Source organism: Triturus cristatus, chromosome 2_2 (assembly GCF_964204655.1).
Source record: "Triturus cristatus chromosome 2_2, aTriCri1.1, whole genome shotgun sequence".
Lineage (NCBI taxonomy): Eukaryota > Metazoa > Chordata > Amphibia > Caudata > Salamandridae > Triturus > Triturus cristatus.
This window is the reverse complement of record NC_140582.1, coordinates 178,711,700-178,725,649: the sequence shown is the minus strand read 5'-3', so window position 1 is coordinate 178,725,649 and position 13,950 is coordinate 178,711,700.

The window sequence follows — 13,950 nt, the reverse complement described above, 5'->3', positions numbered from 1 at the left end:
TGCCGAACAGTTTTTGAGGGACAACAGTGCCAGTCTTAAGCCATACTCTAGAGCTACCCGGTGGACTCCCACAAATGTTGAAGAGATGAAGAAGTTCTTGGGTTTAACTTTTTTGATGGGCTTGCTAAGGAAGCCATCAATGTCTTCATATTGGTCCAGCAGTCCCTTGATGGCAACGTCTATTTTTCCGGCAGTCATGAGTCGTGACAGGTATTTGCTTCTGCTTCGGATGATGCATTTTGTTGATAATGGTTTAGCGTTGCCACGAGATCACCCTGAGTGTGACCGTCTTTTTAAGATTAGGCCTGTCTTTGATCACTTTGTTGATCGATTTTCTGAGATTTATGTCCCTGGGAAAGAAATTGCAGTGGATGAGTCTTTGGTGTTGTTCAAGGGCCGCTTGGTTTTTAGGCAATACTTTCCTAGTAAGAGGGCACGCTATGGAATAAAGCTGTATATGCTGTGTGACAGTAGGACTGGATATGTCTCTAATTTCAGGGTGTACACCGGTAAGGAATCTAGGATTAACCTCCCTGGTTGTCCGTCCACTTTTGGAGTGACTGAGAAAATTGTTTGGGAACTTGGTAGAGGATTTTTTAACAAAGGCCACCATTTATATGTAGATAAGTTCTACACTGGTGTGCGGTTGTTCAGGGAATTGGCCAAAGTGGACACTGTTGCTTGTGGCACAATCCGCTCTAACCGTAAAGGTTTCCCGAAAGAACTTGTTTGTCAAAAGCTTGTGCGGGGACAGTGCAGTGCGTTGCGTTGCCAGGAGCTTCTTGCTGTGAAGTTTTCAGACAGGAGAGATGTCTACATGCTGACTACCATCCATGATGAAAGCACTGCACCTGTGACTGTTTGGGGTCAGGTCGCTGAAGCGCGCAAACCTGTGTGCATTTTAGACTATAATAGGCACATGGGTGGTGTTGATAGAGTAGATCAGAGGTTGGAACCTTACACTGCTCTTCGTAAGGCTTACATTTGGTACAAGAAGTTGGCTATCCATCTTTTCCACTTGGCAATGTTTAATGCTTTTGTTGTGTTCCAGGATTCTTGCCCTGAGTCAAAGATGACTTTTGCTAAGTTTCAGGAGTCTGTAATAGGCAGCCTTGTTGTAGTGGAACAGGCAAGTGTTCCTAGAGTTGGAGTGGTGGAGGATGTTGCTAGATTGAAAGATCGCCACTTTCCAGATCACATTCCTCCCACACCCTCAAATGATTTTCCCAGTAGGAGATGTAGAGTCTGTTGGCGAAGAGGTACGCGGAAGGAGAGTCGTATGTACTGCCCCGACTGTCCTTCTCATCCTGCACTGTGTGTCCCTGCTTGTTTTAGAGCGTACCACACGCGAAAGAATTTTTGGGAGCATTCATGAGTGGTAAAGTGAACTGCCTGGTCTGTATTCTTTGGATAATTTGATTCTGTTTCAAGGTTGGTGTTAGTGCAATGTATTTAGTTGCTGATTTTCTGTTAGAAGATTTGTATCTATTTGCGATTTGTTAGTGTTTTTATTTTTTTCTAAAAAAAATCCTAAATGTGATGGCGGTGTGTGTAGGCTTGCGCTTGGCTGTTGGGGTGTGTGGACTGGCACTTGGTTGGTGGTGTGCGTGGAATGGTGCTTGGCTGGCGGTGTGCGTGGACTGGCGGTGTGCATGGACTGGCGGTGTGCGTGGACTGGTGCATGGCTGGTGGTGTGCGTGGACTGGAGCTTGGCTGGCGGTGTGCGTGGAATGGTGCTTGGCTGGCGGTGTGCGTGGACTGGTACTTGGCTGGCGGTGTGCGTGGACTGGTGGTGTGTGCGGACTGGTGCTTGGCTGGTGGTGTCTGTGGACTGGAGCTTGGCTGGTGGTGTGCGTGGACTGGAGCTTGGCAGGCGGTGTGCGTGGAATGGTGCTTGGCTGGCGGTGTGCGTGGACTGGTACTTGGCTGGCGGTGTGCGTGGACTGGTGGTGTGTGTGGACTGGTGCTTGGCTGGTGGTGTCCGTGGACTGGAGCTTGGCTGGCGGTGTGCGTGGATTGGCGATTGGCTGGCGGTGTGCCTGGACTGGCGATTGGCTGGCGGTGTGCCTGGACTGGCGCTTGGCTAGCGGTGTGCGTGGACTGGCGCTCTGCTAGCGGTGTGTGTGGACTGGTGCTCTGCTAGCGGTGTGTGTGGACTGGTGCTCGGCTGGCTGTGTGTGAGTAGTGACTTTCTGCTGGTCACTACACACACTGCTAGCTGAGTGCCACTCCACACAATCCATCAGCCTGTGTAGTTGCTGTGTCTGGATTGTGGGTGTGTGAAAGTGATGGGCCCTTGAATGGCGCTGTGTGCTGGTGTGAGTTTTGTTATGTGATGGGCCCGCGGCTGGCGGTGTGAATGGTTTTGTATGTCTCACACGTATGAAAGGTGTATGAATGGCCTGTAAAGAGGTTGGTGCCTTGTCGTGGCTTTACAGCTCACGAGCTGTGAGTCAATGGTTCAGTTTCTCGCCCTTTCAATTATTACCAGTGCATTTCATGTTTTGTGAAATCACTTGCTAATACAATTGTATCTACTGAACCATCACTCACCCTCGTGCCAAATCCAACCAGAATGTGTGTGTGCTTGCGGATTAGATGGCTGTGCAGTAATATTTGTCTTTCTGAAGCAGGGTGTACCTTGTCCCTTTTTGGTGAATTTTGTAATGTGTTGCTTTTGTACCTGGTGGTGCGAATGGTCTTGTTTGTATCACGTATGAAAGGTGTGTGAATGGCCTGTAAAGTGGTTGGTGCCTTGATGTGGCTTTACAGCTCACAAGCTGCGAGTCATTGGTTTGGTTTTTTGTGAATTTAATTATTGACAGTGCATTTCATTTTTGTGAAATCTCTATTTAATAAAATTTAATACACTGAACCATGACTTGCCCTCGTGCCAAATCCAACCAGTATGTGTGTGTGGTTGAGGAATAGATGGTTGTGCAGGAATCTTTGTCTTTAGTTTCTCTGCCAAGGTACACTTTCCTGGTAAGAATAACCCACCAACTGTAGATATTGTCGAAAACCCGTGGGAGTTCATGGTGATGTCTCTCTTGTGAATTCAAAAAGTTTTTTTTATCCACAATGTCCTGCAAACCTCAAAATGTCTGCCACATTTTCTTTGCAATTTTATTCCAAAATTCTCACGCTGTAGGAACAATAGTTAATCTGGTTTTGCAAGGGGGGCACTTTGGTTTTTGGCCCGGTGCACAGCGGCCATCTAGAGAAACCTACCAAACCCATGCATTTCTGAAAACTAGACACCCGGCGGCTTCCAGGGAGGTATGGCTTGCGTGGATCCCCCAACGTTTCCTTACCCAGAATCCCCTGCAACCCTCAATTTTAGCTGAAAAAATCCCTTTTTTCACACATTTTGGGGGGGGGAAAGTTGTGGCATCACCGGGCTCACACAAATTTACCACCACCCAGCGTTCCCCCAGGTCTCCCGGTAAAAATGGTGCCTCACTTGTGTGGGAGGCCCAAGTACCCGCGGCAGGCAAGGGCCCAAAACGTAGTGAGGCGACATCAAAATGGCCTATCGCAAAACCACCTGGTTTTGCAAGGGGGGTCACTTGGGTTTTTGGCCCAGTGCTCGGGGGCCATCTAGGGAAACCTACCAAACCCATGCATTTCTGAAAACTAGACACCCGGCGGCTTCCAGGGAGGTATGGCTTGTGTGGATCCCCCAACGTTTTCTTACCCAGAATCCCCTGCAAACCTCAATTTTAGCTGAAAAAATCACTTTTTTCACACATTTTGGGGTGGGAAAGTTGTGGCATCACCGGGCTCACACAAATTTACTACCACCCAGCGTTCCCCCAGGTCTCCCGGTAAAAATGGTGCCTCACTTGTGTGGGAGGCCCAAGTACCCGTGGCAGGCAAGGGCCCAAAACGTAGTGAGGCGACATCAAAATGGCCTATCGCAAAACCACCTGGTTTTGCAAGGGGCGTCACTTGGGTTTTTGGCCCAGTGCTCGGGGGCCATCTAGGGAAACCTACCAAACCCATGCATTTCTGAAAACTAGACACCCGGCGGCTTCCAGGGAGGTATGGCTTGCGTGGATACCCCAACGTTTCCTTACCCAGAATCCCCTGCAAACCTCAATTTTAGCTGAAAAAATCACTTTTTTCACACATTTTGGGGTGGGAAAGTTGTGGCATCACCGGGCTCACACAAATTTACCACCACCCAGCGTTCCCCCAGGTCTCCCGGTAAAAATGGTGCCTCACTTGTGTGGGAGGCCCAAGTACCCGCGGTAGGCAAGGGCCTAAAACGTAGTGAGGCGACATCAAAATGGCCTATCGCAAAACCAACTGGTTTTGCAAGGGGGGTCACTTGGGTTTTTGACCCGGTGCTCGGCGGCCATCTAGGGAAACCTACCAAACTCACACATTTCTGAAAACTAGACACACGGCGGCTTCCAGGGAGGTATGGCTTGCGGGTATCCCCCAACGTTTCCTTACCCAGAATCCACTGCAAACCTCAATCTTAGCTGAAAAAATCACTTTTTTCACACATTTTGGGGTGGGAAAGTTGTGGCATCACCGGGCTCACACAAATTTACCACCACCCAGCGTTCCCCCAGGTCTCCCGGTAAAAATGGTGCCTCACTTGTGTGGGAGGCCCAAGTACCCACGGCAGGCAAGGGCCCAAAACGTAGTGAGGCGACATTTGGGAAAGGCAATGTTGATGTCGCATCACTACGTTTTGGGCCCTTGCCTGCCGCGGGTACTTGGGCCTCCCACACAAGTGAGGCACCATTTTTACCGGGGGAATGCTGGGTGGTGGTAAATTTGTGTGAGCCCGGTGATGCCACAACTTTCCCACACCAAAATGTGTGAAAAAAGTGATTTTTCAGCTAAAATTGAGATTTGCAGGGGATTCTGGGTAAGGAAACGTTGGGGGATCCACGCAAGCCATACCTCCCTGGAAGCCGCCGGGTGTCTAGTTTTCAGAAATGCGTGGGTTTGGTAGGTTTCCCTAGATGGCCGCCGAGCACCGGGTCAAAAACCCAAGTGACCCCCCTTGCAAAACCAAGTGGTTTTGCGATAGGCCATTTTGATGTCGCCTCACTACGTTTTGGGCCCTTGCCTGCCGCGGGTACTTGGGCCTCCCACACAAGTGAGGCACCATTTTTACCGGGAGACCCGGGGGAATGCTGGGTGGTGGTAAATTCGTGTGAGCCCGGTGATGCCACAACTTTCCCACACCAAAACGTGTGTGAAAAAAGTGATTTTTCAGCTAAAATTGAGGTTTGCAGGGGATTCTGGGTAAGGAAACGTTGGGGGATCCACGCAAGCCATACCTCCCTGGAAGCCGCCGGGTGTCTAGTTTTCAGAAATGCGTGGGTTTGGTAGGTTTCCCTAGATGGCCGCCGAGCACCGGGTCAAAAACCCAAGTGACCCCCCTTGCAAAACCAAGTGGTTTTGCGATAGGCCATTTTGATGTCGCCTCACTACGTTTTGGGCCCTTGCCTGCCGCGGGTACTTGGGCCTCCCACACAAGTGAGGCACCATTTTTACCGGGAAACCTGGGGGAACGCTGGGTGGTGGTAAATTCGTGTGAGCCCGGTGATGCCACAACTTTCCCACACCAAAATGTGTGAAAAAAGTGATTTGTTCAGCTAAAATTGAGGTTTGCAGGGGATTCTGGGTAAGGAAACGTTGGGGGATCCACGCAAGCCATACCTCCCTGGAAGCCGCCGGGTGTCTAGTTTTCAGAAATGCGTGGGTTTGGTAGGTTTCCCTAGATGGCCGCCGAGCACCGGGCCAAAAACCCAAGTGACCCCCCTTTGCAAAACCAGGTGGTTTTGCGATAGGCCATTTTGATGTCGCCTCACTACGTTTTGGGCCCTTGCCTGCCGCGGGTACTTGGGCCTCCCACACAAGTGAGGCACCATTTTTACCGGGAGACCTGGGGGAACGCTGGGTGGTGGTAAATTTGTGTGAGCCCGGTGATGCCACAACTTTCCCACCCCAAAATGTGTGAAAAAAGTGATTTTTTCAGCAAAAATTGAGGTTTGCAGGGGATTCTGGGTAAGGAAACGTTGGGGGATCCACGCAAGCCATACCTTCCTGGAAGCCGCCGAGTGTCTAGTTTTCAGAAATGCATGGGTTTGGTAGGTTTCCCTAGATGGCCGCCGAGCACCGGGTCAAAAACCCAAGTGACCCCCCTTGCAAAACAAGGTGGTTTTGCGATAGGCCATTTTGATGTCGCCTCACTACGTTTTGGGCCCTTGCCTGCCGCGGGTACTTGGGCCTCCCACACAAGTGAGGCACCATTTTTACCGGGAGACCTGGGGGAACGCTGGGTGGTGGTAAATTTGTGTGAGCCCAGTGATGCCACAACTTTCCCACCCCAAAATGTGTGAAAAAAGTGATTTTTTCAGCAAAAATTGAGGTTTGCAGGGGATTCTGGGTAAGGAAACGTTGGGGGATCCACGCAAGCCATACCTCCCTGGAAGCGGCCGGGTGTCTAGTTTTCAGAAATATGTGGGTTTGGTAGGTTTCTCTCGGTGCCGGCAGAGCTAGGGTTCAAAAACTACAGCTCGTCACTTTGCCAAAAAAGGGTCATTTTTCACTGCAAAATTGAGGTGTGACCACGTTGCGTTTTGGGCCGTTTCCTGTTGCGGGCACTAGGCCGACCCGCACAAGTGAGGTACCATTTTTCTCGTAGGACTTTGGGGAACGCGGGGTGGGTGGAAATTTGTGGATCCACGCAGATTCCAGATTTTTCCATCACAGAAATGTGGGGAAAATGTTTTTTTTGTCAATTTTTTACGTTTGCAAGGGATTCTGGGTAACAGACCATGGTGGGAGGCAGTCAAGTTACCCCATCCTGGATTCCCCTGGGTGTCTAGTTTTCGAAAATGTATAGGTTTGCTAGGTTTCCCTAGGTGCCGGCAGGGCTAGGGTTCAAAAACTACAGCTAGTCACTTTGCCAAAAAACGGTCATTTTTCACTGCAATATTGAGGTGTGACCACGTTGCGTTTTGCGCCGTTTTCTGTCGCGGGCACTATGCCGACCCGCACAAGTGAGGTACCATTTTTCTCGTAGGACTTTGGGGAACGCGGGGTGGGTGGAAATTTGTGGATCCATGCAGATTCCAGAACTTTCCATCACAGAAATGTGGGAAAAATGTGTTTTTTTTGTCAATTCTTTACGTTTGCAAGGGATTCTGGGTAACAGACCATGGGGGGAGGCAGTCAATTCACCCCATCCTGGATTCCCCTGGGTGTCTAGTTTTAAAAAATGTATAGGTTTGCTAGGTTTCCCTAGGTGCCGGCAGGGCTAGGGTTAAAAAACTACAGCTAGTCACTTTGCCAAAAAGGGGTCATTTTACACTGCAAAATTGAGGTGTGACCACGTTGCGTTTTGCGCCGTTTCCTGTCGCGGGCACTATGCCGACCCGCACAAGTGAGGTACCATTTTTCTCGTAGGACTTTGGTGAACGCGGGGTGGGTGGAAATTTGTGGATCCACGCAGATTCCAGAACTTTCCATAACAGAAATGTGGGGAAAATTTGTTTTTTTTGTCAATTATTTACGTTTGCAAGGGATTCTGGGTTACAGACCATGGTGGGAGGCAGTCAAGTCACCCCATCCTGGATTCCCCTGGGGTTCTAGTTTTAAAAAATTTATAGGTTTGCTAGGTTTCCCTAGGTGCCGGCAGGGCTAGGGTTCAAAAACTACAGCTAGTCACTTTGCCAAAAAGGGGTCATTTTTCACTGCAAAATTGAGGTGTGACCATGTTGCGTTTTGCGCAGTTTCCTGTCGCGGGCACTATGCCGACCCGCACAAGTGAGGTACCATTTTTCTCGTAGGACTTTGGGGAACGCGGGGTGGGTGGAAATTTGTGGATCCACGCAGATTCCAGAACTTTCCATCACAGAAATGTGGGGAAAATGTGTTTTTTTTGTCAATTTTTTATGTTTGCAAGGGATTCTGGGTAACAGACCATGGTGGGAGGCAGTCAAGTCACCCCATCCTGGATTCCCCTGGGTGTCTAGTTTTCAAAAATGTATAGGTTTGCTAGGTTTCCTTAGGTGCCGGCAGGGCTAGGGTTAAAAAACTATAGCTAGACTCTTCGCAAAAAAAGTGTACATTTTCAGTGTGAAAATGTGGTGTGTTCACCTTAGGTTTTGAGCCACTTCCTGTTGTGGGCACTATGCCTACCCACACAAGTGAGGTACCATTTTTATCGGGAGACTTAGGGTAGTTCAGATTTGTAAAACAACTGTTATTACCTATTGATTTTTGATGCATTTCTCCCTTCCAAATGAAAGACATTGTGTAAAAAAAAAGTCATTTTGAAAAATGACCAATAATTGTCATGCAAGTATGAGTATTCCCAATTTCGAAAATGTGCAAATATGCACTGTTTCTAAACTCTGTAATTTGTTCCCATTTCAGAAATACATAGGTGTCTTTCATACCGATTTTTCCATGTATACATTTTCCCACAATAATTGCTATATACCCGGAACAAAAAAAAAAACCATTACAAAATGCTGCTCAGTGTTTTACTCTGGGTTCGTTGGGCTCTTGGTGAACCTACAAGTCCTATATATCCCCACAACCAAGAAGATCCACCGGATGTAACGGTACATTGCTTTCAAAAAGATGTCATAATTAGAAGAAGTTACAGGTGAAAACGTTGACTCAAAAGGCTGGTTTTTTCAACAAATTTTTAATTTGTCCTATATTTAACTGTTAGTTTCTATAAAGAAACCTTGATGGATCTACACAAATGACCCCTTGCTGAATTCAGAATTTTGTTTACTTTTCAAAAATGTATAGCTTTCCAGGATCCATTATTGCTTTTCTACCCATTTCTACCATTATCTGGAAGGAGGTTGAAAGCACAAAAAATAGCAAAAATAGGGTATGTCCCAGAAAAATGTCAAAACTGTGTAAAAAATGTTGGATTTCTGACAAAAATCTGTCATTCCCTAAAAGCTGGAGAAATTGTGATTTCAGCCCCACAAACCCTTTTTTTTAATGTCATTTGCAGAGAAAAACCCAGACGCTTTCATCTGCAGCCACTTTTCCCCATTTTTCACAAAAAAAAAAAACTTTTGCTGTATTTTGACTAATTTCTGGGTACCCTCTAGGAGAATCCACAAACCCTGGGTACCTTTAGAATCTCCATGATGTTGGAAGAAAAGGACGCAAATTTGGCGTGGATGCCTAATGTGGTCAAAAAGTTACAGGGGCCTAAGCGCGCACTACCCCAAATAGCCCAAAAAAGGCTTAGCACAGGAGGGGAAAAGGCCTAGTAGCGAAGGGGTTAAGTATAGCAAATAGCAGTACTACATTTGGCAAGATTCATACAGAAATCCTAGCTCCTTACCAGCAAACGGGAAACAGACTTTACAACACGGCCTAATGCACACTTTCCATTTCAACGCAAACTGAACACTGCTTGCCTTAACCACACATATGGCTGAACCACGCATATACGTGGTTAAGGCAGTCAGCACTCTAGGTGGTCGCAGCTGGGGAAAGGAACAAGAAATTATGACGTGCACGAAGAACGGGGACACAACAAGGTAAATTGGGCTGGGGGTAGGTTTTAAGGTTTTAAAGGAGGGGGGCGGTATTAGGGCTCAAGGCGGAGGTAGGTTTTAAGTGTGGGATGATTTTAGGACTCAGGGTGGGGGCCGGAGGTCGGTGTTGGTTTTGAGGTAGGGGGCAGGGGCTCAGGGCAGGGGGGGCCGGAAGGGTCAGTTTCCAGATTAGGAGGGGCAGTATTAAGGCTCAGGGTAAGGGGGGTCAGGGTAGGTTTTAAGTAGGGTCAGAGTTTTAGGGCTCAGGGCAGGGTGAGGGCAGTATTCAGGGCAAGGGGAAGTTTTTAGGCAAGGGGAGTCAGGACAATTTAAGATTTAAGCGGCAGGGCCGTTTTTAGGGCTTGGGGGAGTCGGGTTATAGGGCAGGGCCCAGGATTTTAGGACTCAGGGTGGAGGAAAAGGGGCGTGAACTTTACCACACATCCCTTTACCAAACATGCCTTCACCACGGAATTGTGTGGTAAAGGCATGCGTGGTAAAGGAATGTGTTGTTGAGATGCATTCGTTGTTCGAGCTGTGTGGAAGAGGCACGCATGGTTCAACCATGCATGCCTCTGTCATACAACCCCAGCAAATGTATCGCTGGAGAGAGGACACATTTCTCTTGATGGCTGTGGGGCAGTCACCCTACTAGCACCTCAGTAGGCTGACAAACAATATCCATATCCCACATGCACCCTTTACATGTGTCTGCATGCTGTGTATCCATCAACTTTTCAACATTTTCTTGACGAGCTTCGTGTCTGATAAATTGCTGCTGCTGTTATGATTGCAGGGCTCGCTGTGGGTCAGAGAACTACAACGATGGGCGGCCCCACTACAGCACATGCATGGGTACCGGCGGACAAGCTTAAAACCCCGCTTATCCCGAGAGAAGATGCTTCGCGTTCTAGATTCGGGTTAGAGTTTCTACATCCGGGGTCTTACCTGTACTTCCGGGTGGTTGGTCCTGCGGATCTTGCGCCGGTCTTCTAGAGGGCGGCTCACTCCCTCGTTGTTCCATCATCTTCTGGCCTCCTGTTCCCCTTCAGTGTTTCCCTCTCATCCGTCCTGCACTGCTCCCTTGTGCTCCAGTGTTATTCCACGACTCCTTGTGATGACATAGTGTACTCCTGCAGTAAAGAAAAAGGAAATAAAGAAAGCTACATTTATTTCCGACAGTAACAGCGCTTCCTACGCTGAATGTATTATGTTTATCGGATTGCTGTAATACTTATCTAATGTGGATCCCATGTCTTTGGAGATCTGTGTTTTTTTCCAGCTTTGGCGTTATCCCAGGGTATCCCTGAAAGAATAGGAAGTTCAATTAGGTCCACCCGATGTTAAGGTGGATTTCCTTAATATATTGTAATACATAAATTTATGATAGCTTTACGTTAGAGATTTACATATGCATCCAGTCATCATAGGTCCATAGGTTGGTTTCTGTGTGCTCTTCTTTATATGTTTCTTCTGCCTTCTAACCCCTGAACCCCTTATTTTATACTCGTCCCTTTACCTTTGTAGATGTGAACACCCCTTCAGTCACACCAGTTACCAGACTTAATGGACGAAGGGAGTTATTCAGGTAGTCAAGCTTTACACATATGATTATATAGACTTAAAAGGATTAGCAATTCTCTCCATACATACATTTTCTGTCCTTTATTTAACAGAGATTGTTCCTGGCTAACTGGTCCTGTCCTAGAGTGGGGTCAGTTGTGGGACATTGTTTCCTTCCTTGTCTTTTCCCTTCTTCCGCAGGTTACTGTTGGTACTTTGACTTTGTTGGGTACAATAGATGACCAGGAGAGGTTGGGGACTTTGCATCTTTGCATGGCGTTCCTGCGGAAATGTGGGTAGGATTTGACAGATGCTGCTTGAAGTCTTTATCAAAATACTTAGAACTGAAAATAAAGTTTTGATGTCTACTGCAGAACTGTATTATATTTTTAATTCTGATTATATTCGGCCCCTTTCTATGATATTTCATTGACCAGGACTATATTCCAGCTGTGACCCGCCATAGAGCAAAAAGGAATGATTTGAGTCAAAGCAAAGTTATCTCTGGAAAGAAATAACAATCAATGCACAGTCCGGGTATAACAAAGCGCAACATTTATTTACCCCAAGCTTGAGCAGAAACACAAAGTCGACCAAACTGCCAAAGTGTTTACCCTCCTTGGGTTTCATTGTGCCTTTATACATGAGATCATACATTGGAAAATATTGCGAGAGCTAAATCATATAATGTATGCAGCTGCAGGGTCGCCCTTATCGGAAACTTGAAAACACCCAGAAACGAGAAGTCACTGGTTTCATAGCCAGGCATCTTGGCAGGAAACTTGTGGTTTGCAACTAATTACTTTTCTTAGTTCTCAAGGCTCAAGACCCCAATAAAGCATTCCTGTGATATGGTATCGTTTCCGTGCCTGCTCCTGCATTTCTCACAGTCTGTGATCACTGAGGGAAAAACTTACAAGCTTCTAATAAGCAATAATATTGCAAAAACTGCCTTCAAAAACATAAAATAGACGATCGTCTAAAAAAAGGTTGAACGATGGTTCACATATATTGTATGCTTTGACAAACCGCCCTTGAAACTTTGTTTAAACATCAGTTCTATTGTTTACTCAGTCAATTTCTATCCTGCATAGTTTTTCTATAACAGCATCTTGCATTATTATAGCATTGGACAAAGCAATTTTTACAGCTTTCGGCTGTAAGGCTGCAAAGATAGAGGAGCAACAGGTACCCGTCAGAGTGGGCAGATGTGTACACAACAGCAAACGAGCAACAATCCTGCTACTAGTATTATTATACATTTAAAAATTGTCCAGCCTCTCTGGGTAATTAATTAAAAAAACAAATTGTCCAGGCTCTTGACCGAAACCATCCCAGCCGAAGGAACAGTCTTTTATTGTTCCCTCATTATGATGCACTAAGTTTTCCAAGGAATGTAGATGTTGCAGCACTTTCATTATGGTACGATGAGTATCTGGTACATACATGCAGCACTCTGACCCTTCAATCTTGCACATGCCTTCCTTTTCTGAAAGCATGATGTCTGGAACCATTCTATTTTGAAGTGATACCAATCTAATAGCTTGTATCTCTATTTACATGTTTGCTATCAAGCAGTAGTGTCATTAACCACTGTTTCCAGGACTCTGCACAGATTTTTTTAAATCTCCTTAGAGTTCAATACTGGACTCAAGAAAAACATCAAACCCTTTGCTACTTCCCCAGCAAATTTCATGGCGTATCTCCTGGTAACTCTGCTGTCTCCACCTCTCTTCTACCTCACATATTTTTTTTTTAAACTTATTTTTATTGCCATTTTCACATTTTATATATTGTACATCATACATATTCGTCAAGTGGTCGTATCCGATCATACATCCTGTAAGGTTACTCAACAATGGTATTGATTGATGATTCGTTACCAAGAGTTCTAAACAGTGTATACAATCATCGTGACGTTCACAGCCTACAATCTCGGGTTCCATATATGGCAAAGGAACTGGGGTTCAACAGAGGTGTAAACTAGGGGATGAATATGGAAGAATATATCCAATTGCACTAGGGGGGGAATGCAGCGTCATGATGGTGAGGTACCTCTAATACCATGTGTGCCTATCCTGGTCGTTGCGACCGAAAATCGTAACAGTGCGCCTGGAGCTAGGGTCTGTCAAGGTCTCGCACGGCTGGGAGCCTACGGGTTCAGGTGGGCAGAGCCTGTGATTGTGTACTCCGGATTAGTTGTGTAGATGCGTCATCTGGCGGGTCCGCCCCCGGGGAGAGCTGCCTAAATTGGTATAGTAACATGGCCCATTCCATTGATATAGGGTGCTTGCGGGTCCCTTTCACCTCCTCCTCCCGTAATGTCTCCTCCTCCGCCGCCGCCCATTTGAGTGTAGCTCCCACCCACGCTGCCACCGGAGGGCCGATGGGGGAACGCCAATGCATGGCTATGCTGCGTTTGGCCAAGAGCACCGCTCAGGAGAGGAAGCGAGTCTGCACCTTGTGTTGCTTACTGATGCGAAAGATGCCTATGGCGCTGGCCTCCCAAGTGTTCATGCAGGTTAGCCCAGTGAGGGTGCCCAAAGCGGTGTGAATGTGATGCCAGAAGATTTGAATGACGGAGCAGCTCCAGAACATATGTCGAAAGTCTGCGTTTTGTTCTTGACATCTGGGGCATAGGAACTGAGTGTCAGGGTAGAATCGTTGGAGGCGTGCAGGTGTGAGATAGGCCCTGTGTAGGATATAATATTGGATGTTTTTAAACCGTGCGTTTCTGGAGACTTTCTTAGGGTATCTCAAAGCCTTCCCCCACTCCCCGTCATGAAGCACCCGCCCGATTTCTGCCTCCCAGGTGGCCCGGAGGGTCGCCAATGGTTTATTA